Genomic DNA, 24530 nt, shown 5'->3' with positions numbered 1-24530 from the left:
ATCCTAAGGTCCATTTCACCTGCAACAGGAACCAGTGTGGTGTGGATAGTGGGGCTCAGGACAGCAGGTCTCCCTCGTCTCTGTGGCCCCTCTGTCTTCCAGCACAGAACCCACTAAGTGGACTGGGGCTGTGACGGTGTGTCCTCATGAGGAGTCCAGCACCTGGTCCCTTGGTGTGAGGCTCCTACCTACACAAGGATGCCATTGGGCTGTCTCATCAGAGGGCCAAGAAACCCAAGCCCAGCAGAATTAGGACACCCACCCAAGACTGTACGCAGGTCATGACAGAGCCAGGCACTGCCACACTGAGAAAGCCCCCTTGTCCCTTTGCCTCTCACTTCCACTTGGGACATGTGAGAGCTGGGCTGCCTGTTTGGGGACTGGGAGGACCCCTCCCCTAGACACTTCCCTCCAGGGCAGAGCAGTCTTTCGCTGGGTGTGCAGTCCTGCCAGGCTGTCCTCTGGGGCTACAGGGAAGCCTCACAGTGCACATCCCATGTCCTCCCTGGGGAACACTGCACTCAGGCCTGTCACTTGCTTTCCTGATTCCTCTCCCACCCATCATATTATGCTGAAGTGCCATCTGAAATGCAGTCAAAGACATGCACAGTGAAGCAAAGGACCACATCTCCCACCATGGTGTTAACACTATTCTGATAGGGCACCAGGAAGGGGCATGGCCCACCCCTAGCCCCAATGGTGATGGGTGTTCTGTGTCCACCATGGAGGACACTCACTGAGAAGAGCACCAGCCTCTGACTGCCCCCTCCCCCTCTACCTCCTCAGCTACCCCCCAGGAGGCTGGGCTGAGCACAGAGTTCCTCCCTTCTCAGGCCAGAGGCCATGACGGGACACTGGAGTCCCGGAGTCTGCCACACCCTGCTGTGCAGCCTAAGACAGAGCCTTCCAGCCTGGGCCTTCTCATGGGCCACAGGGAAGTCGCTGCCAGTCCTGTGCCTCCTTCTGATTTTTGGGTCCTGAATCTACTGGCTGAGTACCCCTCCAGCCTGGGGCTCTGCTTCCTGCACTCTAACGGGCAATGTTCTGTCGTTTTCATTGGCGGATTTTCACCAGGTCACCAGGCCTTTCTTCCTAGTTTAGTCTGGGAGCCCACCTGAAACCTGTCACCACAGGTGACCATTGGAGTACTGGTGTCATAGCTTCCAGCACCACAGCCTCACAGAGCCCCCCAGTCCAACACACTGACAGACAGGTGATGGTGACCTCCTCAGGCCTTAGCTTGCTCATCTAGGAAACAGGAAACATGATGACAGTGCCTCACTCCTACCTAACGAGGCCACCATGCCAACCAGTGAGCTGGCACCTGAAGAGGCCCTCTCCAGCAAGCCCACCATGAGCCCACGAACATCGGGGGGGGGGCACCAGAAGTGGTTCCACCTGACTTGGCTGCTGCCTCTAAGCAGGCTGCCTGACAGTGAAGGTTGGGTCCTGCTGCCCCGTCGCCCCCACATCCCTGGACTGGAATCCTCCCTGAATATCCCTTTCTATGTGCAGCCCTGCCACCCCAGCTGCATGGGGCAGGGGTGCCCCTGGAGTCACACATTCTGTTGGCACCCTCAGAGTCGCAAGCTGGCAGGCGGCCAGTGGGCATCGGTGTGAAGCGCTGGCAGGTGCCCAAGACCAGCCGGGCAGCTCAAAGTGGCTCCATTGAGAGTGGCTCTCTCTGCTGACAGCCTTTGCCTCCTCCCCCAATCCCCCTGCCCCCAATGCTCTGTGTCATTGTCACCCCCAGAAAAGCTGTTTGGGGTTTGATTGTCCAGGCATTGAGAGCACTGACCACGAGCAGACACCCCCACACGCACACACATGCACACACGCCCACCAGCACAGTATTTTGACAGTCTCCCATGGTACACAGGCCCAGCCACACGTGCTGGGTTACAGCAGCCGCTCTGCACACAAACAACAGGCCAGGAAGCATGTGACACCAGAGGCCATGGGGCATGTGGGCTCATTCACTCAATGAGGCCTTGTTTCCAGAAAAGCCACACTGCGTCCAGCAAGGTGGCAACAGCACTTCCCCTGTGTGACAGCAGCTAAAGGACTTCCTCCACCTAGCCCTATCCCGAGGGAACGAGGATACAAAAGTGTCAGAGAGGTCCCCTGTCCGTCCACAAGGGTGGGGAGGACTGCAATGTGTCTTTCTAACCCAAATCTGTCCTGAATCCCAGGCTGAGCCCCAAGAGTGTCCCCTCACCATGTGGTGACACTTCCCCAGTAAAGAGGGTCAGAACACAGGTGACCAGCCAGGGGCTATATTGCTGCCATGTCTGAGATGAGGCGGGCTACCACGTCTGAGGGGCTGCGGAGTGAGTCTTGCTCCACTGTGCATGGAGTCACCATGTGTCAGGACCAACTCAACAGCAGCTAATGACAACAGCGTGGTCTGGCAAGTCAGCAGTAAAGTGTATTTCCTGCCTCCCTGATGGGGCCTCCCACTGACTCCCTGACATCCAAGCCCCCATTCTTCCTACTTGCCCACTCCTGAGCTTTCCTTTCCATACCACATGGCCAACTCTGGCACCTCCAAGCATGGCACCTGCAGTTCAGTTCCTCCTGTATGCCCCACCTGACAGTTTCCCCCAAAAGCCCCTCTCAGCCTCATTGGGAACTGTCCTCTGGGACATCTGGGAAGTTGTACCTGCTGTGCCCACACTCTCCCCTCCCTGGTCAAGGTGAAGGTCCCCTTTTTTAGGCTGACACCTGGACAGCCCCATTTGTACTGGTGGCTAGATGTTAGCTAGAGGCCTCCCTCCTCTGACCCTGTTATATGGAAGTCAGGAGCCCACTTTCATGGTTTAAAATCAGGAAAGGAGTGCATCAGAGTTGTATGCTTTCACCATACTTATTCTATCTGTATGCTGAACAAATAATCCAAGAAGCTGGACTACATAAAGAAGAAGGTGACATTAGGATTGGAGGAAGACTCATTAACAACCTGCGATATGCAGACAATACAACCTTGAGTGCTGAAAGTGAAGACTTGAAGCACTTACTGATGAAGTATAGACTTCAGTCTGCTGTATGGATTATAGCTCAACATAAAGAAAAAGAAAATCCTCACAACTTGACCAATAAGCAACATCGTGATAAATGGAGAAAAGATTGAAGTTGTCAAAGACTTCATATTGCTTGGTTCTATCATTGATGCCAGGAGCTCTGGTAGCATAGTGGCTAAGACACTTGCCTGCTAACCAGACGGCTGGCGGTTCAAACCCACCAGCCACTCCTCGGAAGGAAGGTTGGGCAATCCTACTTTCGTAGTGATACTGCCTCGGAAACCCAAGGAGGGGTCGCTATGAGTCGGGGCCGACTCGACGGCACATAACAACAACAACAACAACATAATTGATGCCAATGGAAACAGCAGTTGGGACATCAGACGACATATAGCACTGGGCAAATCAGCTGCAAAGGACCTCTTTCAAGTGCTGAAAAGCAAAGATGTCACTTTGAAGACTAAGGTGTGCCTAACCCTCAAGCCATGGTATTTTTAATCGTCTCATAGGCGTGTGAAAGCTGGACAATGAATAAGGAAGACTAAAGAGTTGATGTCTTTGAGTTGTAGTGTTGGCAAAGAATACTGAGTTGGACTGACAGAAGAATGGACAAATCTGTCCTGGAGGAAGTGCAGCAGGAATGCTCCTTAGAAGTGAGTATGGCCAGACTTCATCTCACCTACTTTGGTCATGTTGTCAGAAGGGACTGGTACATGGAGAAGGATATCATGCTTGGTAAAGCAGAGGGCCATCAAAAAAGGGGAAGACCCTCAATGAGATGGACTGACACAGTGGCTACAATGATGGGCTCAAGCATAGCAAGGATTGGGAGGCTGGCACAAGACCAGGCAGCATTTCGCTCTGCTGTACGGGGTGTCGCTATGAGTAACAGCTGACTCAACAGAACCTAACAACAACAATGAATCGATGTATTCCAGAGAACAGTTCCTACCCAAGAAGAAAGGTGCTTACTGTGGAGGTGGTATTTTTCCGAATCATCTCATCTCAACTCAGTGCTGTGCACTTGGCTTCTCCTCACCCCCGTTCCTCCAGACCTACCAGACTTTCCTTTACAGGCCTGTGTCCAGCTGCTCCGCCATGCTGGCTCAATGGAAGGTGTGTTGCTGGTGCCTCACATCTACTTCTTGAATGGATGGGTAACCAGTGGACCAGGATGTGGACCTGGAGCCCTGCTCACAAACACAGACTGGAGGAGGGAGCATGAGGCCAGGTACAAGAGAGGACAAAGAGCTGAGGAGGCCAACAGCAAGAGTCAGGCAGGATGGCCCAGTCCTCAGCAACAAGGCAAAGCTGCTCTTGCAGGTTCCAGAAAGCCCTCAGGAGGGACAGTAGAGTCCAGAACAACAGCATGGAGTCAGGCCGCAGCCCACTGACAATAGCCACTTATGCTGTGGAATCCCACAAGTCACGTGAATGCACAGCCGAGCTCAGGGAAGAGAGAAGCCCTAGGTTCCAGAAACAGAGAGGATTCCAGGCAGGGCCCAGGTTTCCATGAGGCCCTGGGCTGAGGCTGCATCCTTGCACCTACATGGGACCAGAGATACACGCTTGGCCTGATGAGGTGGGAACTCAGCATGGAGAGCTCACAGGAAGCACAGATACTGCATTGGTATCTCCACTGACCCACTGACAAGTGGGAAATGCAGGTCCCAAGCACCTGCCCAGGGTTCTCCATCCTGAGTCGTGAGTCCCCAAGGGTGCCTCTTGCCGGGACTCCTCCTGAATTGTCTGGGAAGTGGACCTGGCCTGCCCAGCACCTCTCACAGGTGGGCCTTCTCTGCCGTTGGCCACCAGCCCATTCGTGCAGACCGCATCACACGCTGGGCTCAAGCAGGGTCACTCAACGCAGGAGGCAGACAGAAGTCACTCCCGGAGAGAAAGAGGACCATTGGGAATCTCACAGAGACAGTTGACAAGGAGGATACTCGGCGAGAACTGTGAGGCAGAGCCCAGAGCAAGCTAGTTCCTCCTGCACCAGGCAGCCCTCCAGCACCCGGGTCTGGTCAAGGCCAGGGCCAAGCAGCAGCACCTCGATCAGCAGGCACCAGGTCCACAGGGCCTGTCTCAGCTGCACCCCAACGCCACGGGACACCAGGCCCCGGCTCAGGTGCGGCTGCACGGTCCCCAGAGTGGCCATCTCTCCAACACGTCTTGTTTCCAACCATATGCGGCCGTCCACAACGTGCAGACATGCAAACCGTCTGGGTCAAGGAAGATACGTCTCCACAGCGTCCGTGGGTCCTACACCTGGCTGGCTACCAGGCAGGTTTCATGGCTATGCCGAGACCCTGGCTGGCCCACACCCACCTCCCTGGAGCTGAGCCCATCCCCACTGGCACAGAGTCGGGGGGTGACCCAGGACTCAATCTCGTAGAAGAAAGTACAATTTCTATACAAAACACAGCAGGCCACACCGGGCACAGCCTCGGAAAGGCTACCACCTGCCAAGCCACAGGCACTCGGCAATGCTAGGGCCAAAGTCCCCTAATGCCAGCATTTGTGGAGGGATAATTAAGGCGCCCCGGACTCTTGGGCCCAGCTTCCTGGAAACATAATCCATGGAACCCCAGGATGGAAGACTGGTCAGGGGAGAGAGTCAGAATACATTAAACACAAGCAGATGATGCATCAGGAAATGGCCTGAGAGGAGAGCTAAATTAGGTGCCAAGAGATGTTATTGCAGGCCACAGGCTGCCAGTTCGGATCTGGGGACAGGGTGACAGGAATTAAGTGGGGAGGAAAACTTCCCAGAACCAGAAAACTGGTGGTGGCTTTCCAGGTTCACACTCACACTGAGCCCCTGGAGGGAGTGCTACCTAGTCCTGCATTGTCTGTGTGCCGTCAGAATGCTCAAATCCATATTGCAGCCACCATGTCACTCCCCGTCAGGAGATCCCCTGGGAAGCCCATGAAGTCCTCTCAGGCAGTGCCATTCCTCTCCTGGCAGGAGGTGCTGGGAGTGGCTGAAGGTGGGCGCAGATAATCAGGAAGTGGACCTGGCCCTGCCAGCGCCTCTCACAGGTGGGCCTTCTCTGCCCTTGGCCACCAGCCCCGTCAGTCTGAGGTGGATCAGCAGAGCAGCCCAGAGGGTGGGCCTGGCTCCGGGGGCTGCGGTGACAGTCCCATCCCCCTGCACTCTGCTCGTGGTGCAGCATGGGTAGCAGCCTCCTCGGGCCTGTGGCAAGGTGGGGTGGGGGGCCCCAGGGTCAGAGTTCACTGACTTGTGTGGTGGAGCGGACCCTCAGAAGCATCAACGGCCACCACCCCCTGATCTTTCTCATTCTCTAGTTTTGCATATTATTTGAGGAATGATTTGCATACAATGACACGGCGATGCAGAGGGATGCGGAGGGGAGACATGTCCCACCAACCCCTCTCGCTGGGTCCCCCTGAGACCTCAGCCCACCGCACCTCTGCTCGGAGGGAAGACATGGCCTCTGGGGAGTACGGTCCTAGCCCACCAGCCCCGGAACTGTCTGCTCTCCTGTCGCTATCTGCCTGTGGGGCAGCCGGCCCGCTTTTCCGTGCCAAACCTCTCAGGAACGGGGCACAGAGGGCTTCCGGCAGGCAGCAACCTGTGGAGCGGGCCGGCCACTGCCGGATCAATTACCACACTTGGGCCAAACCCCAAACCAAAGCTGTCGCCATGGCGTCGGTACAGACTCCTGACGGCCCCAAGGATGCAGAGCACGACGGGGTTCTCGGTGGCCAGTGTTTGGAAGCAGGTCACCAGGCTTTTCTTGCCGGTCTGTCCTAGTCTGGAAGCTCTGCTGAAACCTGTCCAGCAAAGTGCAAGACTCCCCTAAAAAATGGGGGTGAGATGGGTGCCTGAGGTGCCCTGGCCAGGAAGCGAACCTAGTTCCCCCATGTGAGGGTGGAGACACACCACCTGGGCTCCAGGGGCCTCAACAGGAAGCGCCCAGAACCCCCTCCCCATCCCTTGGGCGATCAGTCTGGACATCTGCCCTGGCCCAAGCAGTCGGGAGAGTCCCCTGGTTAAGGGATTGGCAGATGAGGCTGAGGCTAAAGGTGACGCCACACCTGGCACAGGCCTGGCAGTGGTGACCACACCAGCCGTTACACGGGCTCCCTGTGCCTACTGCCACCCTCTGTCTGTGCCCAGGACTTGGGCCTGGCCGGTGGCCTCAGCTCTGATGAATCGGCCGCCACCTGGCAGGGCCCAGACTGACTCTAATTGTGATTTGAGCCTGTTGTGCAGGACTCAGCCTGATGCCTGGGTCCCCAAGTCTAGCGCCCAATTATCGAGCATGAGTCAGCATTCTGCGGGCGGTGACCCCTCCCTGATCCCTCCACCCCCCATCCCTGAGGGAGCCATGAGGTTTTAATAAGAGGCTCACCAAGGGAGGGAGGCATGTTCCAGACAGACAGGCCGGCTTTGGGCCGCCTCACCCGCTCCCCACACGGGCAAGGCCTGCCCTCCTGCCCCCTGCTGCCCCCTCCTCTTCCGCCTGCTCTCCAGGAGGCTCACCCCATTCCAGCCACCCCTCAGGGGTGCGGGCATGCTGCCCAGAATGGAGGTGGCCTGGTGGAGGCTGTGGTCTCTCCTGGCTTCTTAGGGCCGGTCTTGGTGCCCTGGGGGCCAAACTCTCCACGGATGATAGTTTCTGGGCACCTGCAGAGGTGGGGGCATCACGTCACTTAGGCTGGGCCAGGAGAACATCTGTGGACAGGTGAGAATTAAGAAGCCAGCACCAGCGAGACCCTGGGGTGCACCATGGTGGAGCCGGGAGTCCAGCATTGTGTGTTGGCCTCCTAACCCTGCGGCTATGGGTGTACTTCTGCTTGGGGGCAGAGGCCTGTCTGGTTTGTGAATGAGGCCACATCAGTGGCAGTAGGTCCAACCCCAGTCGTGTGTGAGCCATCCAGAAGAGCAGATGGGACGGCAGATGACGGCCACCACAGGGAGATCACCAAGGCGCTGAGGGCCGCCGGCTGCAGACCCCGCACGGAGAAACCCACCGCCAGAGCCCACAGGCAGAGAGCCTTGCCAGGAGCTGCATCCCTGAGCTCAGACTTCCAGCCTCCTGAACTGTGAGAAAAATAAAGTCTGTTCAGTAAAATGCCCCCCTTTTGGTGCTTCAGTTACAGCAGCACTAGGAGGCTGAGGCAGGCATGTCATGGAAACAGCCCAAGTCGGGGTCACACACACATGCCACGCCCATCCTCACACGCTTCACACACACGTCGCCCTCTGGGGCTGGCTGGACGAGGCTTTGCCATCTATGGGTGCCCACAAACTGGGGTTCCCAGAAAACTCCCACACAGGGCCTGACATGAAGCCAGGAGTGAAAGGCGGCAGCGGGAAGCCCAGAGCAGAGGCGTCCGCAGGTCACACGTTCTCTGCAGTGACTTTAGCAACTCAACTCTCCAGAGCTTTCAACTCAGTCTTCAGAGAAAGGCCCATTCTTTCTTCTTTCACTCACAGTTCATCCGTTTTCTTCATATTTAATTAAATGGTGTAACTGTAGTCGCAACCGTAGTGGGCAGGTTTGGGCACAGACATGCCGACAGCCAGGATGTCCTTCCTGCAGGATGTCCTGTGAGACAGGAGGCAGCCCAGGGCACCTGCTAGACGAGCCTTTTGGGAGTGTCTACAACGTTGACCACACTTGAGGTGATGTGTCACAACAGGCCAGGTTGTGGGAGAATAGTACCGAGTCCAGGTCAAACCTCTATTTCTAGAATATTCCAGGAATGTAGGCATCCACGTCACCTCCCTCTGAGCTGAAGCAGTTGGCCCTTCTCTTGGGAGCACAGAACAACACCAGAGCGAAAACTCCATGTGCGGGCGCCGTCCGATGGCCAGCCACCAGCTTCAAAGGGCCATGAGGGTACTCTCGGGACACACTTGCTAAGTGGGTGGCCAGCCCTTATTGGTGGCAGTTACCCCATCTGGTGCTGGCTCATGGTTCTTCCCACTGCACTACAAGGTCACAGCCACAGGACTTCCACTCATCTTTCAGGGACATATAACTCTACCCCATGTAAGAGTTCTGTGTTTCAACAGGGACCTTCTAGAAGCAGAGTTGAGCTGGAAGGATGACGCTGTCCGGGATTCTGCAGCGCCGCATGGGGGTGACGCCCCGTCCTCTGTAAGTCACTTCTTCTCGGCTGCCATCTGACCTCAGGCAGCTGTCCCAATGTCCGCGCCCTGGCCACCCTGTGTGAAGGGGCCAGCCTGCTGGAGGAAGCAGTCTTCCTTGATGCCCACTGGGCAGCCTGGTGCCGGTACTCAGACAGCCCAGGCCTCCTGTCACAGGCCCAGGCAGGACCTGGGAACTGGCCTGTCCGCCGTGCTCTGTCTGCTCAGCCATGGGCCTCGTTAGCCCCCCATGGACAGTGGACTTTCCACCTGACCCCTGACTCTGAGCATTCTTCCACAAATTAATTTCCTAAATGACAGAATAAAGCATGCCGCGAGCCCAGGCCACCAGACCCCACTAGGTTCTGGAGCATGTCACCAGGGCTTCAAACCAGTGGGGGGCAGCACGGGGAGGGAAGGGGCCCAGACAGCCCAAAACCTCCAGCCCACCCCAGACCAGGCGGCAGGGTGGACTGCTGGTGTCAAAAACTAAAGAGACCAACAGCTGGGCACCGTCGAGCTCCGCAAAGAGCGTTCTGCATGTGCCTCCAGGTAAGAGGGTGTGAGTGGGCGGAGCCCTGGGAGCAGTGGGTGGGTGGGCGTCTGGCTCGTGCAGGCCCTGCCAGCCAAGAACAGCTCGCTGTGCCCAGCCCTCAGTCCCAGCACAGTGGGGCAGGCATTCCAGCTTCCATGTCCTAACTGGACACACACAGTCCCAAAGGTGGCGGATGAGCTAAAGGTCACAGCCAACTCCAGGGAGGACAGGTTCCCTCCTGGTCTCTTGTCTCCAGGCCCCAAAGACTCACTGAGCCAAGCCAGGTCCCAGAGAGGGACGGGCCACTCTGCAAGAATGAGCACCTGCTGTGTGCCCACAGGAGAGGGATGGTCTCCACAGGGTCCCACTTCACTGGGAGGATGAGACCAGACCGGAAACAGCAAGCAAAGTCATGGAAGGGGGTGGACAGTCCTGCCAGCGTGCCGGAGGGAGCCCTCAGCCCCACAGGCAGAGCTGGAGGCAGATTTGAGAGGAATACCACCTTCCTCCCGGCACAGGGATGCGAGCAGAGGACGGGGGACCCCATAAGGGTGAGTGACTGGCAGGGAATCCCATGGGGTGACCAGAGGATGTGAGGCCCTACAGGAAGACCACAGTTCACATATCTGGGGAGTCCACACTTCTCTCCTGGCCACAGCTTCAGGGAAGCTTTTCCCACCACCCCTTCAGGTGCCAGCTACCAGTTTGGCACATGACATCCTCCGGAGCTGCAGTATCAGAGTACCTAGGCAGCCAGGTAAGCACGGGCATCCATGTGCTTCCTTACTAACCGGCAGTGAACAGTTTCCTACATTCTCACCACTTCAGAGATTCTGCTTCTGGGTGTGGATGCATCTGTCTTTCCCCGAGCCCCACAGCCCCTTCCTGCAGAATCAAAGCCTCTTTCCACGTTTACAGTCTCCGAGACGGACGGAGCACCCAGTCAGCAAGGTAAGCACAGGCCTCCTTGTGCTTACCTTGTGTGGTAAAACTCAAGTGACACTTCACTGCAGATGAGTAAATAAGCACAAAGAAGCCCGTGCTTACCTTGCTCACGGGGTAGTTCACTGGAATAACTCACAGATCTCACAGAAAGTGGACCCAAAGGACCTGGAGAAGACAGGCCCAGGGCAAGCTCAGGGGCCGAGGGAAGCACCACCGCCCCCCGAGCGGCGGTTCCCCTCAACTGGGAAGCCAGCTGAGCCCCTGTTCTGGGCTGTCGTCGGCCAGGCCTGCGTGAGTGGTCAAATGATGCCGCCTGACTCTGCTTGACCTTGGCCTCCCAGTGGGTCTTTCTGGGTAGGCCAGTCCCTGCTGCCAGCAGCAATCCTCAGGTGTGGTCTGGAAGTCCCAGACCAGGCACCCCAATTCCTCCAGGGGTCCTTTATCCCAGGCAGAGTTGATAAAGGCCTCCTCCTTAGGGGAGAGCTTGGTCCCTTACCCCCATGGCTCCAGCAGGGAAGTTCTGTCTTTGTGGATTCAGATCGGATGTCAGGTCTTAGGACGTTTGAGCTGCACTCCCCCAGTCCGCGTGCGCCCGCCTGCATGTCTGTGTATATATATAGCGCCTCGCCCAGCCCGCACGGGAAGCCCAGAAACGGACTGCTCCAGGCCACTAATTGATCCAGGCCTGGGTCCCCTGGCAAAGCATTCCCGAGCCCCGGCTTTACCCACAGATGCTCTGGCACCAGCTGTCTGAGCCTAAATCTGCTCTCCACCGCGAGGCCGGCATTAGCCGTCTTCTCGTTTTACACACTGCCTTTCATTTCCACAGCAGCATTCCTCCGGGTCGGGCTGCTGTAGGTGGTGAGGCAGGAGCGGCGCGCCGCTGCCTTGGAGCAGCGCAGACAGGAGAGTGATTTACGGGGACGGCTGTGACACTAACACCCACCAGCGTGCCGTGAGGAGCCTCCAACCAAAGCTGACCAGGAGCAGGCGCTATCCTGGCCCACTCCTGTGTTCTTGTGGGGTGGACTCACAAACACACGTTCCCATGCACACAGTCACCCTCACATGCTCACACCCTCACACACACACTCGTATAAGCACACACAGTTACACTCATGTGTTCAACACACTCATGTAGACTCATGCACATGCATACACAGTCACACTCACGTGTGCATGCTTACATGCTCACATACTCACACACCCACGCATGCACACACACAGTCATGCTTCCATGTTCACACACTCTCACACACACTCGTGCACACAGTTATGGTCACGTGCTCACACTCACACTCATGCACACCTCTGCACATAGACACACAGTCATGCTCACATACTTACACTCATACACTCACACACACTCACAAACCCATGCACATTAGCACACTGTCACAGTCACATGCTCTCACACTCAAACACTGACATACTCACGCACATGCACACACACAGTCACACTCCCATGCTCGCACACACACTCATGTAAGTGCATACACATAGTTACACTCCTGTGCCCACACACTCATGCACACATGCACACACACAGTCACACTCACATGCTCACACTCATACACTCACACATGCTCACAAACCCATGCACATGCACAAGTCACATTCCCATGTTCACAAACACACTCATGTAAGTGCACACACATAGTTATGCTCATGTGCTCACACTCACACTTATGCACACATGTGAATGTGCACACACAATCACGCCCACATGCTTATGCTCATGCAGGCATTCTCTCACTCGTGTGTGTACACACAGTCACACACATGTGCTCTCATATATGAGCACATGCTCACACACTCACACTCACACTCTCATGCTCACACATTCTAAGGACGTAGCTGGGCTCTCATGATGACACTGTTCTCTGAAGAACAGTGTGGGGCCTTGGCGGAGCCTCAGCAGGTGGGGACCCCTGATTGCCCTGTTTCCACATCTGACTCCAGTAGCCCAGCCCTGAGTTGTGTACCCAGTGCCCGACCTGGGGGGGATAGCGTGGCGGCCCACAGCTGCACCGGGGCCTGGCCGATGGAGGGGGCACGCCAAGGAGTGGAGGCTGGCGTTGTTTAGGGAACGTCAGAAGCGCGGGGGGGCTGGCGTGCATGCATCGGGTAAGCAGGGAGACAGGCCTCCCGCCGGGAGGGAGGGCAGCCGGCAGCCGCTGAGCTGACAGAGCTGTGTGTCTGCAGTGGGTGAATGCTAATGAGCTTGACGATCAGCTTTGATCGGAATAAACTCGTGTGTACATGTGTGTGCATGACATGTGTGTGTGTGCCTGTGTGTGTGTGCATGTGCGTCACTGTGTGCCTGTATATATATGTGTGTGTGTTCACATGCGTACATGAATATCTCTGCATGTGTGCATGTGTGTGTGTCAGTGTGTGCCTGTATGCATGTCTACTCATGCATCATTCAATATTTTGCCCAAAGAATCCTTTAATATTGCAACTTGCAACTTGAATTTTTTCTTCGATTCTTTGAGCTTGAGAAATGCCAAGTGTGTTCTTCTCTTTTGGTTTTCTAACTCCAGGTCTTTGCACATTTCATTATAATAATTGACTTTGTCATCTCGAGCTGCTTTTTGAAATCTTCTGTTCAGCTCTTTTATCTTGTCATTTCTTCCATTCATTTTAGCTACTGCCTGTTCAAAAACAAGTTTCAGAGTCTCTTCTGACATCTGTTTGGGTCTTTTCTTCCATTCCTGTCTTTTTAATGACCTTTGGTTTTCTTCATGGATGATGTTCTTGATATCATCCCCCAATACATCTGGTAATTGGTGTTCAATGCATCAAATCTATTCCTCAGATAGTCTCTAAATTCAAGTGGGATATAATCAAAATTGTGTTTTGGCTCTCATGGACTTGTTTTAATTTTCTGCAGTTTCAACTTAAAATTGTATATAAGCAATTGACGGTCTGTTCCACAGTCAGCTCCTGGCCTTGTTCTGACTGATGATATTGAGCTTCTCCATCATGTTTTCCATGATGGTAGTTGATTTTACTCTTGTGTAGAATTATCTGGCAAATCCATATGTACAGTTGCTGTTTATATTGTTGACAAATTATATTTGTAATCAATAAGCTGTCGGTCTTGCAAAATTCTATCCTGCAATCTCTGGTGTCATTTCTTTGACCAAGGCCACGCTTTCCAACCACTGATGCTTCTTCTTTCTTTGCAGCTTTCACATTCTGATGACCAATAATTATCAATACATCTTGATTGCTTGTTTGCCTGATTCCAGACTGTAGAAGTTGGTAAAAATCTCCAATTTCTTCATCTTTGGCTTTAGTGGTTGATGCATACATTTGAATAATAGTAGTATTAACTGGTCTTCCTTGTAAGTATTTCCTTGTATAAAATCCAAAAAAAAAAAAAATTCACTGGAGTAGATTCGACTCATAGCGACCCCTCCTTGGGTTTCTGAGGCAATATCTGTACAAAAGTAGATTGCCCAATCTTCTTTTCAAGAAGTGGCTGGTGGGTTTGAACTGCCAGCCTTCTGGTTAGCAGTCAAATGCCTTAGGCACTACACCTCCAGAGTTCCCTTATATAAAATAGACACTATATATTATTAAACCAATTTTTTCACACAACAAACACTATATCTATGAGAGGTTAATCACTAATTCTAGGATCACAGTCAGGCTTCCATCTCTGTCTGTTTCTGTCTGTTTGTCTGTGTCAATGTTCTTTCTGCTAACCCTTTATAATAGAGAGACTAGATTTATCACTTCCCTCTGGGGCATTGGGCTGATGGACACCACCCATTCTCTGTATCTCTGTCTCTCTCTCTCTATCTCCTTTTGCATATATAAATTATACAGTTACTTGGATAACTATATGTATGCACATGAGATCTCTATAATTACATGCATATCACGGGTGCATACACATATATGTTCAGTTCTTTTATCTTGTCATAGAGCATATGCTCTAGATTAAGTGAATGAAGAATTGGGGGACGTCATGGCCTATGGCCTAACTTAGCTGAAATGAACAGCAATCATCACAATATTTTCAGGGCACAAATTCCTTTATCTGCAAATTGTAAAATAATAGAGAGGTTGGGAGCTGATTTTGACCCAAGTAGACACGTCACTTGGGTAAGGCAAGAGCAAATAGGAGGATGTGCCTTTGCACCACCAGCTCCCCATACCTACACTCACCACTGTCCTCAAGTGTGCTCACTGTGGCCCTGGGCCAGTCAGCAGTCACTCAGAGCTTCTGCAGCATGTGAGCAGTCAGGGAAGGTCATAAGTGGCGCACCTCATGGTGCCTGGCCCCTGGATGGCTCCAGATGGCACTTGCTGGGCCCAAGGCAAGAATTCAGGTGGGTAGCATCCATCCACCCAATGCTGCAAAGGGAAGCAATATATATAGTCCTTACAGTTTGTTACAAAGGGTCTGCAGAAAGGACGTTTACAAAGAGAAACAGACAGGCAGAAACAGTCACATAGAGATGGGGGAACCACTGACTACAAACTCAGCTTCCCTGTGGCTCAGCAATCTGGGAGGGGTCCAAGTGCTTTGCCTCTCATGCCCCTTGTCTTTCTCTCCACTGATGGCATCCTCCCTCCCTGCACCAGATCCATACCATGGGAGTCAGTGGCTGTTGCTGGAGTTGAGCTGAGTTGAGTCAGTAAATGTAGGTAGCCCCTTGGCCTGTCTACTGGGAGACAGGCCTTCAGAGACGTCTCCCATGCCACCACCCCAGATCTGGACATGTCACTGCCACAGATACTTGATACTGTGCTACACGTGATCCTTGGGGTGGGGGGGTCCACCAGCCCACCACCCAGATCCAGATACATGGCCACTTCAGGTAGTCAACACCATGCCACAAGAGATCCTGTAGGGGGAGGGTCTACCTGGGCCCTGACCAAAGTCCTGGAGTCCCCACAGCCACCTCCTCATCCACGTTCCCAGGAACAGTCTCCACTATGTCCCTGCTGGTTTTGTCCTACATAGATATTCACTCAAAGTTTCTGATTTTCTCAAAACATAATTCTTATTTAGAATTTCCCACTGACCTCCAAAGTGAGCCTCGGGTGGGGGTAAGGGAGCAATAAATAGTTAAAGCACTGAGCTGCTAAACAAAATGTCGATGGTTCAAACCCACCATCCACCCCAAGGGAGAAAGATGAAGCAGTCTACTTACACAAAGATGACAGCCTTGGAAACCCTGTGGGGCTCTGTCCTCTAGAAACACTGTGAGTCGGAATTGACTCTGTGTCAGTGGGTTTGGTTTGGGCTTTGTTTTCATGAAGATTGACAGCCTTGGAAACCCTTTGGGGCAGTTCCACTCTGTCCTATGAGACTGCTATGAGTCAGAATCAATGGGAGCGGGTTTGGTGTTAACATCCAAGAGGGAAAAAAAAAAATGAAAATCAATGAGCATCACAGGCCAGAGAGGGGTTTGGATAATTCACACAGTCAGCCCCAGAGGAGCAGAAAGACCACCACCTGCTCACTCCTGCTCATTCACCCAACGCTGTTGGCACATCTCCTGTATGCCAGCCATGGCACAAGGCACTGAAGGGGGCTGTCACAAGATGACCCTCCTCTGGGTCTGGGTCTAAACTCCTGTCTCTGTCCAGTCTGAGGTGTCCACTGTCCCTTGCTCAGGGGCCTCTCCATTCAGGATACACTCCCAAGACCAGAGTTGGACCTGCTAAATAATTTACCCCAACACCTCAGTGTGCTGACCTCTGCCCAAGAGGATATCAGCTGACTCATCAAATGAAACACCCTTTCTTCCTTCCTCTCTGATGATACAAAGTGGCTTAATCTTTCACTGGTTGTGTTCCTCTCCCATGAAACACTCATCACACAGTGGCCAGTGGAGCGTCCCCATCCTCAGAAAGTGGCCTCCTCCCTGCTGTCCCAGGGATAAAAGAGGGGAGGAAGCAGGAAGGAGCTGGTGGATCATTCGGCGCCCGGACGTGATTTATTCCAATGAGCCTGGGGTCTTAGGCGATGAGTGGGGCTCTGGCTCAGCGAAAGCCTGAGGAGGCACACGGCCTCAAGAATAATGAGGTCACGGTGGCCATGAATATTTCAAGGAGACCTTTCAAGTGTTTGTGGACCGACTGCAGCCATAATGCAATCCCCCCATCAAGACAGTTTCCTCCCAGAAACCGGGGGGAGAGGCCAGCAGCACCCGAGCAACCAAGCACTGCTGGGAGAGGGAGTGGAGGAAGGGGTAGCAAGCCTGGTGGGGAAGGGCCCTGGCTCAGACAAGGCTTGGGAGGCCTAGCCCCCAGGACCTAGTCCAGGTCTGGGAGACGGCTCCAACCCACATCCTTCTCTCAGCCGGGCCCCCTTGGTTTAACCTGGAAAATCAGTGTGTGGACCCTTAGAAGTTCACGTTCCAAAAGAAGAGCCCACGGAAGCCAGCTTTCTCTGAAGCTTAGAAATTCCTGCTGTTCCACCTCTGAAGGCAGGAAAGTCCATGTGCCTCCCCCGGTGGCCACGTCGGGGGGCTCCAGCAGGACCTGCCATGTCCCACTCGCTGCCTTTTGCTGACTTATCTACCCCTCATGGGGGCAAATGAACTAAAAGAGAAAGCTCCTTGTGCTAAGACCAAGTCCCACCAATGATGTGTGGGGACAACTTGGTCTCCACTAGGATGCCAGGTCCCTGACTCAGACTTTCCCCAACAGCTCTAGACCCGGCTTGATGGCCCCTGAGCACCAGAGGTCAGAAAGTCTGTCAGCACACAGGCCACCTCCATGGGCTTGGCTGCCACGCATGCGGTTCTCACGTATGTAACTCCCAACACCTCCAAGCAGCCCTCGGAGCTGTACTGCCCTCGCTGTGCACTCAGCACACATTTGGCTTAGGGACTTTGAGTGTGGAATCCCTGGCTTATGGTCACCCTGCAGATAGCACTGTCGCTGCTCAGGGATCACTCTTGTCCTCTCCATAGATCCTGACATGTCCTGTTTGGGGACCTTCATAGGGGGACCCAGAGCTCTGGGGCAGTGCCAACGCACAAGGACTCATCCTACAGCAGAGCCAGCCATTGGTCAGATGTGAGGAGGTGACACTGTGCAGCACAGGGACACTTTCTTGCTGGAGGAAGAATATTCACAGAACCCAGGAGTGTGACCCAAGACCCTGAGGTATGACCACAGGACCCAGAGGTAGAGCCACGGGACCCCAGGGTATGACCACTGGACCCAGGAGTATGACCAAAGGACCCCAGGGTATGACCACAGGACCATGAGATGCAGGACCCAAGAGTGTGACCACAGGAGCATGGGATGTGACCACAGGACCCAGAGATAAGGCCACAGGACCCTGGGATAGGAACGGAGGACCTTGGGATGTGATGCAGGCCACAGGAGTGTGACCTCGGGACCCAAGGGTGTGACCTCAGGACCCAGGGCTGTGACCACAGGAGCCGGGGGTGTGAACAGAAGATGCAGGGGTGTGGCCTCAGGACCCTGGAGTTCCACAGCAGGACTCTGCAATGAGCAGCCTCTGCTATAAAAACATGGACTCTGAAAGAAGCGTGACTCCCAAGCATGTCTGTGTGGGGCCAGCCCCTCTCAGGCCCCCTCCTTCCTGACCTTACAAACTTAGGTGGCTGCCAGGCCCAGTCACAGGGTTCTGTGGTCTAGCCCCTAAATGAGCCAGGCAGGCCCATAGCCACAATTCAGGATAGCACCAGGACCAGGCTGCCCTGGAGCCCCAGATCTTAACTACCCCCGCTTTGTGACCACATCACAGTCTAACTTCTGCCTCCACTGGCCTTGCTCCCCTCACCCTTTGGGGTCCCCAGCATCCCCCACACACAAGCTTCCACCTCAGTCTCTTCTGAAAACCCAGCCCGAGATACCCATCAACTTGCAAAGTGTCCCTAAGATACGGAAGTGATGAAATTGGGACTCAGAATGGAAACATGGCATCTTGATGAACCAGAAGTCCAGAACCCAAAAGTGTGTCCGTACAGCCAGAGTTCCCAGATGGTGAGACCCTTCTTCTCCCTCATGAAGGGGAAACAGAGTTCAGTTCACAGTCAAGCAGGAATGGGTCCACCCCGGGCACTGGTAGCCCATAGCACAGCCCTCTGCCTCTGGGTCTAGCCACATGCTACTCTCCCACTGAGGCAGGGACCTGCCACCAGCACTGCCAGGAGCCAGGGGACTGCAAGGGGGCAGCCCTGTGTGATAGTCAGGGTCAGCCCTGCAAATTCATGCATCTCCTGGGGTCTGAGGGCACTGAGGCCACCCAGCACCCATGGGTGCTAGCACCTTCCAGCACACACCTGGCCAGTGGCAGGGCACAAGGCGGAGGAGCAATAAAGGTGGCCCCGTCAGATGGCAGGGAGTCATGGTGTAGGACAGAGGACCTAACAGGACCCTCCTAGGGAAGACCACATGGGGCGCAGGACATGGCAACATGTGACACAGCATGCAAGAACATGTGACACAGGACAAGTGCCATAGGCAATGGAGTACTGGACACAGGACATGGACATGGGAACACGGGAACACGGGACACGGGACACAGGACACAAGACGTGGGATATGGGTAAAGGGGCACTGGACATGAGACATGGGGACATGGCACATGGGAACACGGGGCACAGGACAAGAGCATTTGACCCAGGACACAGAACATGGGACACAGGTCACGGGGCACTGGACACAGGATGACACAGGACACAGGACACTGGATATGGGACATGGGAATAGGGGACAGGGGACACAGGCCATGGGACACAGGTAACGGGGCACAGGACACATAGGACATTGGACATAAGACATGATACATAGGTTATGGGGCACAGGACATGAGACATGGGGACACGCAACACAGGTCACAGCTCTTTGAGCCAAGGCTCCTTTTTAGGATCCCACAGAAAAACGACGTCAGTAGACAGAGCAAACAACCCAAGGACCCGGGATCGTGAGGGATGCAGTCCCTCCCCCAGGTCAGCCTCCACTCTGGGATCGAGGGGCTGTACTGGGTCTGAAGGATAAATATCACTTCTGGAGGGGCTGGGAGGAAGATGGAGCAACCTTCGTGTTTCAAAGGAGATGGGCCTCAACTTAATCCCGTTTGCCTTGGCCACATGCGCCAAGCCGTGACAGCTGGGCCAGGAGTCCTGTGTCTCTGGGCCCCCTGTCTCAGCCGACCCACAGGTTTCCTTGTTGGGAAAATCACCCAGCTTGCCGTAGATATGGCGAGGGCCGAGGAAGGGGTTAGGAGGGGCCGAGGCCAAGAAGAGGAGCCACAGAGTAGTGGAGAAGGGAAGAGGGAGAGGAGGGAGAGGAAGGTGGAAGTAGGAAGAGGGGCAGGAGGGAGCTGAGATGGAGGCAGGAGGGGGTGGCGGCGACTGGCTTTTGGGCCGGACACCAGTTGTGAGCAGGTCCTGGGCAGATGCAAGGATGCCAGGTACCTGACTAGAGATTAGGCCATTGTCCCTGTGACAAGAAAGGGAAAGGGCCCACTGTGTCCGCACGTTGGGCAGCTTCCATGGTCAGCCCCTAGGTCCTGATCCCCCTGCTCCCTCCTGGGCCGAGCCGGATGGCAGAAACCAGCTAGAAGGATGCCACGACCCATGGCAGTAGCATGTGAGGGACTTTAGAGATTCGTGTAAGACCGGATGGGTCCTAGCACTGCACCCAGGACATGAAGACCCTTGGGTCAAAGACAAGAAGACACAATGTGACTAATAGGACTAACCAACCTCGAACTGCAACGTACCTGGTTCTTGTCTGAATGGGATCCCCTGCTCACAGTAGCCTCTCAGGGGTTGCCCAGCACAGCAGAGCTGTGCCGCCTCCCCTCCCCAGCCCTGGGCCTGGAGACAGCCTGCCGTGTCAGCCACCGTGCCGCAGAATGGTGCCGCAGAAGAGAGCGACAGCATCTCCTTGTTCACGTTCACAATGTGGCTGCTTCCCTCCAAAACCAAGACACGGGGTGCTGGGGCCAGGCCTGGGATTAGCACAGCCCTTCCCTGGTGTATCTTGTTCATCCAGTAAACAAGCTTTTGTGCCTGGCATTAGTTTAAATATAAGCCTGAATTTCACTCAATTGTGCGTTTTTATTTTTAAGACCTCTTTGATTAAATCTATTGACCAAATTGCCAGAATTATAAAATTGGCATGCGCACACCTGATTCAGAACAGAATGTCAGGTAACATCAAACTCAGGTAAGACACCTCCCAAACACGAGCCCATCAGGAGGCGCGTTTGTAAAGTATCTTTCTTTTCCTCCCTATGAACACCACTGTTAAAGCAGAGAGGAATGTTACGGGTATGTTAGTTTCCTAACATACCATAAATGGACCTCCTTTCAAGCTCGTGTAAATTAGCACTTTATTGGTCTCTTTACCAATACCTCCAAGAAGCAATGCTCCCCAAATATGTGGAATTAGCCCTGCAGGAAAAGTGTGTGGTTAAAAGAGCCAGGCCCCTCTTCACAGAATATAGCCAATCAATCACATTTCTAAATAGAAAGGCTTCCAATTTGACGACTGCAGACTGAGCACACGCTGAAGCCAGGCTTCACCTGTGCAGCAAACCAGGAGAGGGGGGAGGCAAGCAGTAAATTTCAGGAGAAGCAGGGCCACCCTGGAAAACACAACACAGCAGCAATGTGCAGGGTGCAAGGTCAACAAACAGCAATCAGCCAGGTTATCTACATCACCAACGACTGTTCTGAAAAGGAAATTTAAAAAATAATTCATTAGCATAGCATCTGAGAGAATAAAATTCTAGTGCTTAGTTGTCCATTGCTGTTACAGCAAGAGTGCCACAAGTGGGTGGCTTCAACACAGAAATCGATTTTCTCACCATCTAGGAGGCAGCGTCCAAATCCAGGGTACCAGCTCTGTTGGATCTGGGAGGGTCCTTGTTCCTAGTTCCTTGAAGTTCTTCAAGTGCTGTGGATCCATTCTCCCGTCTCAGCTTTCTTCTTTGTGTGTAATCTGCTTCTCTTACATCTTGAAGGCCATTGACTTAAAACACACCCTACACTAATATGTCCTCATTAACATAATAAAGAGACCCCTATTCCTAAATATAAGGGTCAGGATTTACAACACATATTTGGGGTGGGAAGGGGGGAATACAATTAAATCCATAGCACCTAGAAATAAATTTAATCAGGGAGGTAGGGACTTTTACACCAAAAATTATAAAACTGTACAGAAAGAAATTAAAGAAGATCTAAATATATGGAAGGATGTTTGTGTTCATGCATTGGAAGACTTAATATTGTTAATTTCTCCATACTACCCAAAACAGTCTATAGATTCAATACAATTCCTGTCAAAATTCCAACAGCTTTCTTTGAAGAAATGGAAAGGCCAATCCTCAAATTGTAAGGGGACATAAATAGTCAGAGAAATCTTGAAAAACAGGAATGAAATAGGAGGACTCACACTTCTAAATTTCAAAACATACTCTAAAGCTACAGTACTCAAAACAGTCTGGTACTGGCTTAATGACAGGGAAGAACATGCTCAGCATTTCTCAAGCTGAAAGAACTGAAGAAAAAAATGCAAGCCTTGCATTGCAATATTGAAGGATTCTACAGGCAAAATATTGAGCAATACATGAAGCATCAAAAGAAGATGAAAGGAATGCAGAGTCATTGTATGAAAAAGAACCAGTCAATGTTCAACCATTTTAAGGGATAGCATGTGATCAAGAACCAATGGTATTGAAGGAAAAAGTCTAAGTTGTACTGAGGAAATTGGCAAAAAGCAAGCTTCCAGGTTTTGATGGAATACCGATTGAGATGTTTCAGCAAACAAATGCAATGCTAGAGGCACACACTTGCTTGTGCCAAGAGATTTGGGAAACAGCTATCTGACCAACCAACTGGAAGAGATAAGTACTTGTGCCCATTCCAAAGAAAGGTGATCCAAAAGAACGTGGAAATTATCAATCAATATCATTAATATCACATACAAGTAAAATTTTGCTGAAAATAATTCAAAAATGGTTGCAGCAGTATATTGACAGGAAAATGCCAGAAATTTAAGCTGGATTCAGAAGAGGATTTGGAATGAGGGATATCATTGCTGGTTGCAGATGGATCTTGGCTGACAGCAGAGAATACAAGAAAGATGTTTATCTGTGTTTTATTGATTATGTAAAAGCATTCGATTGTGTGGATCATAACAAATTATGGATAACATTGAAAAGAACAGGAATTTGAGAACATGAGGAACCTGTACATAGACCAGGAGGCTATTGTTCGAACAGAACAAGGGGATACTGCATGGTTTAAAATCAAGAAAGGAGTGTGTCAGGATTGTATTCCTTCACCATACTTATTCAATCTGTATGCTGAGCAAATAATCTGAGAAGCTGGACTATATGAAAAATATGGCATCAGGATTGGAGGAAGACTCATTAGCAACCTGGGATATGCAGACGACACAACCTAGGATATGCAGAAGACACAATCTTGCTTGCTAAAAGTGAAGAAGACTTGAAGAACTTCCTGAAGAACGTCAAAGACTATAGTCTTCAGTATGGATTACACCTCAATACAAAGAAAACAAATATCCTCGCAAGTAGGCTAATAAGCTACATCATGATAAATGGAGAAAAAATTGAAGTAGTCAAGGATTTCATGTTACTTGGATCCACAATCGATGTCCATGTAAGCAGCAGTCAAGAAAGTCAACAGCCTAATGCATTAGGCAACTCTGTAGCAAAAGACCTCTTTGAAATGTTAAAGAGTGATGATGTCACTTTGAAAACTAAGGTGTGCCTGAACCAGAGGATGATATTTTCAATAGCCTCATATGCATGTGAAAGCTGGACAATGAATAAGTAAGACTAAAGAAGGATTGATGCATTTTAATTGTACTGTTGGCAACAAACACTGAATGTACTGTGGACTGCTAGATGAATGAACAAATCATTGGAGGAAGTACAGATGGAATGCTTCTTAGAAGCAAGAATGGCCAGACTTCATCTCTCATGTTGTCATGTTGTCTCATGTCAGTCATGTTTTCAGAAGGGACTAGTCCCTGGAGAAGGATATCATGCTTGCTAAAAATACGTCAGAGAAAAAAGAGACAATCCTCATCGAGATGGATGGACAGAGTAGCTGCAATGATGGGATCAATCTTGACAATGTTTATCAGGATGGTCCAGGACTGGGCAGTGTTTTGTTCTGTTGTAAGTAGGGTCTCTACGAGTCAGAACCAACTTCACAGCACCCAACAATAACAATAACAATATCTGCACTGTGGATCATACCTAAACAAAAAGAAAAGGACAATCCTCATAACTGGGCCAATAGGCACCATCACGATAAATGGAGAGAAGATTGGAGTTGTCAAGGATTTCATATGACTTGTTTCCACAATCAACACCAATGGAAGCAGCAGTCAAGAAATCAGACCACATGTTGCGCTGAGCAAATCTGCTACAAAAGACCTTGAAAGTGCCGAAGAGGAAAGATACCTCCTTGAAGACTAAGGTGCGCCTAACTCATGCAATGGTATTTTCAATCACCTCATATGCATGTGAAACTGGACAATGAATAAGGAAGGCTGAAGAAGAGTTGATGCCTTTGAGTTGTGGTGTTGGTGAAGAATACTGAAAGTACCATGGATTGCCAGAAGAATGAAAAATCTGTCCTGGAAAAAGTGAGGCTGGAATGCTCCTTGGAAGTGACAATGGCCAGACTTTGTGTCATGTTGTCAGAAGGGATCATTCTCTGGAGAAGGATATCATGCCTGGTAAAGTGAGGGAAGGGATTAGGTGAGGAGAGGAAACTCAGGCCCGCCAGGAGTAGCAGGCTGGAAGAGCAGGAGAAAGGGGATAAAAGCCAGGAACCCGGACAGAAGAGCAGTCAGCCCCAGGGTTACAGGTGAGGAGAGACAACTCAGGAATGCCCAAAGTAGCAGG

The sequence above is a fragment of the Orycteropus afer genome, unplaced genomic scaffold, assembly GCF_000298275.1.
Source record: "Orycteropus afer afer isolate SDZICR_OR568_19922 unplaced genomic scaffold, OryAfe1.0 scaffold00273, whole genome shotgun sequence".
Lineage (NCBI taxonomy): Eukaryota > Metazoa > Chordata > Mammalia > Tubulidentata > Orycteropodidae > Orycteropus > Orycteropus afer.
The sequence above is the reverse complement of the archived record's forward strand: the minus strand, read 5'-3'. Positions refer to the sequence as shown.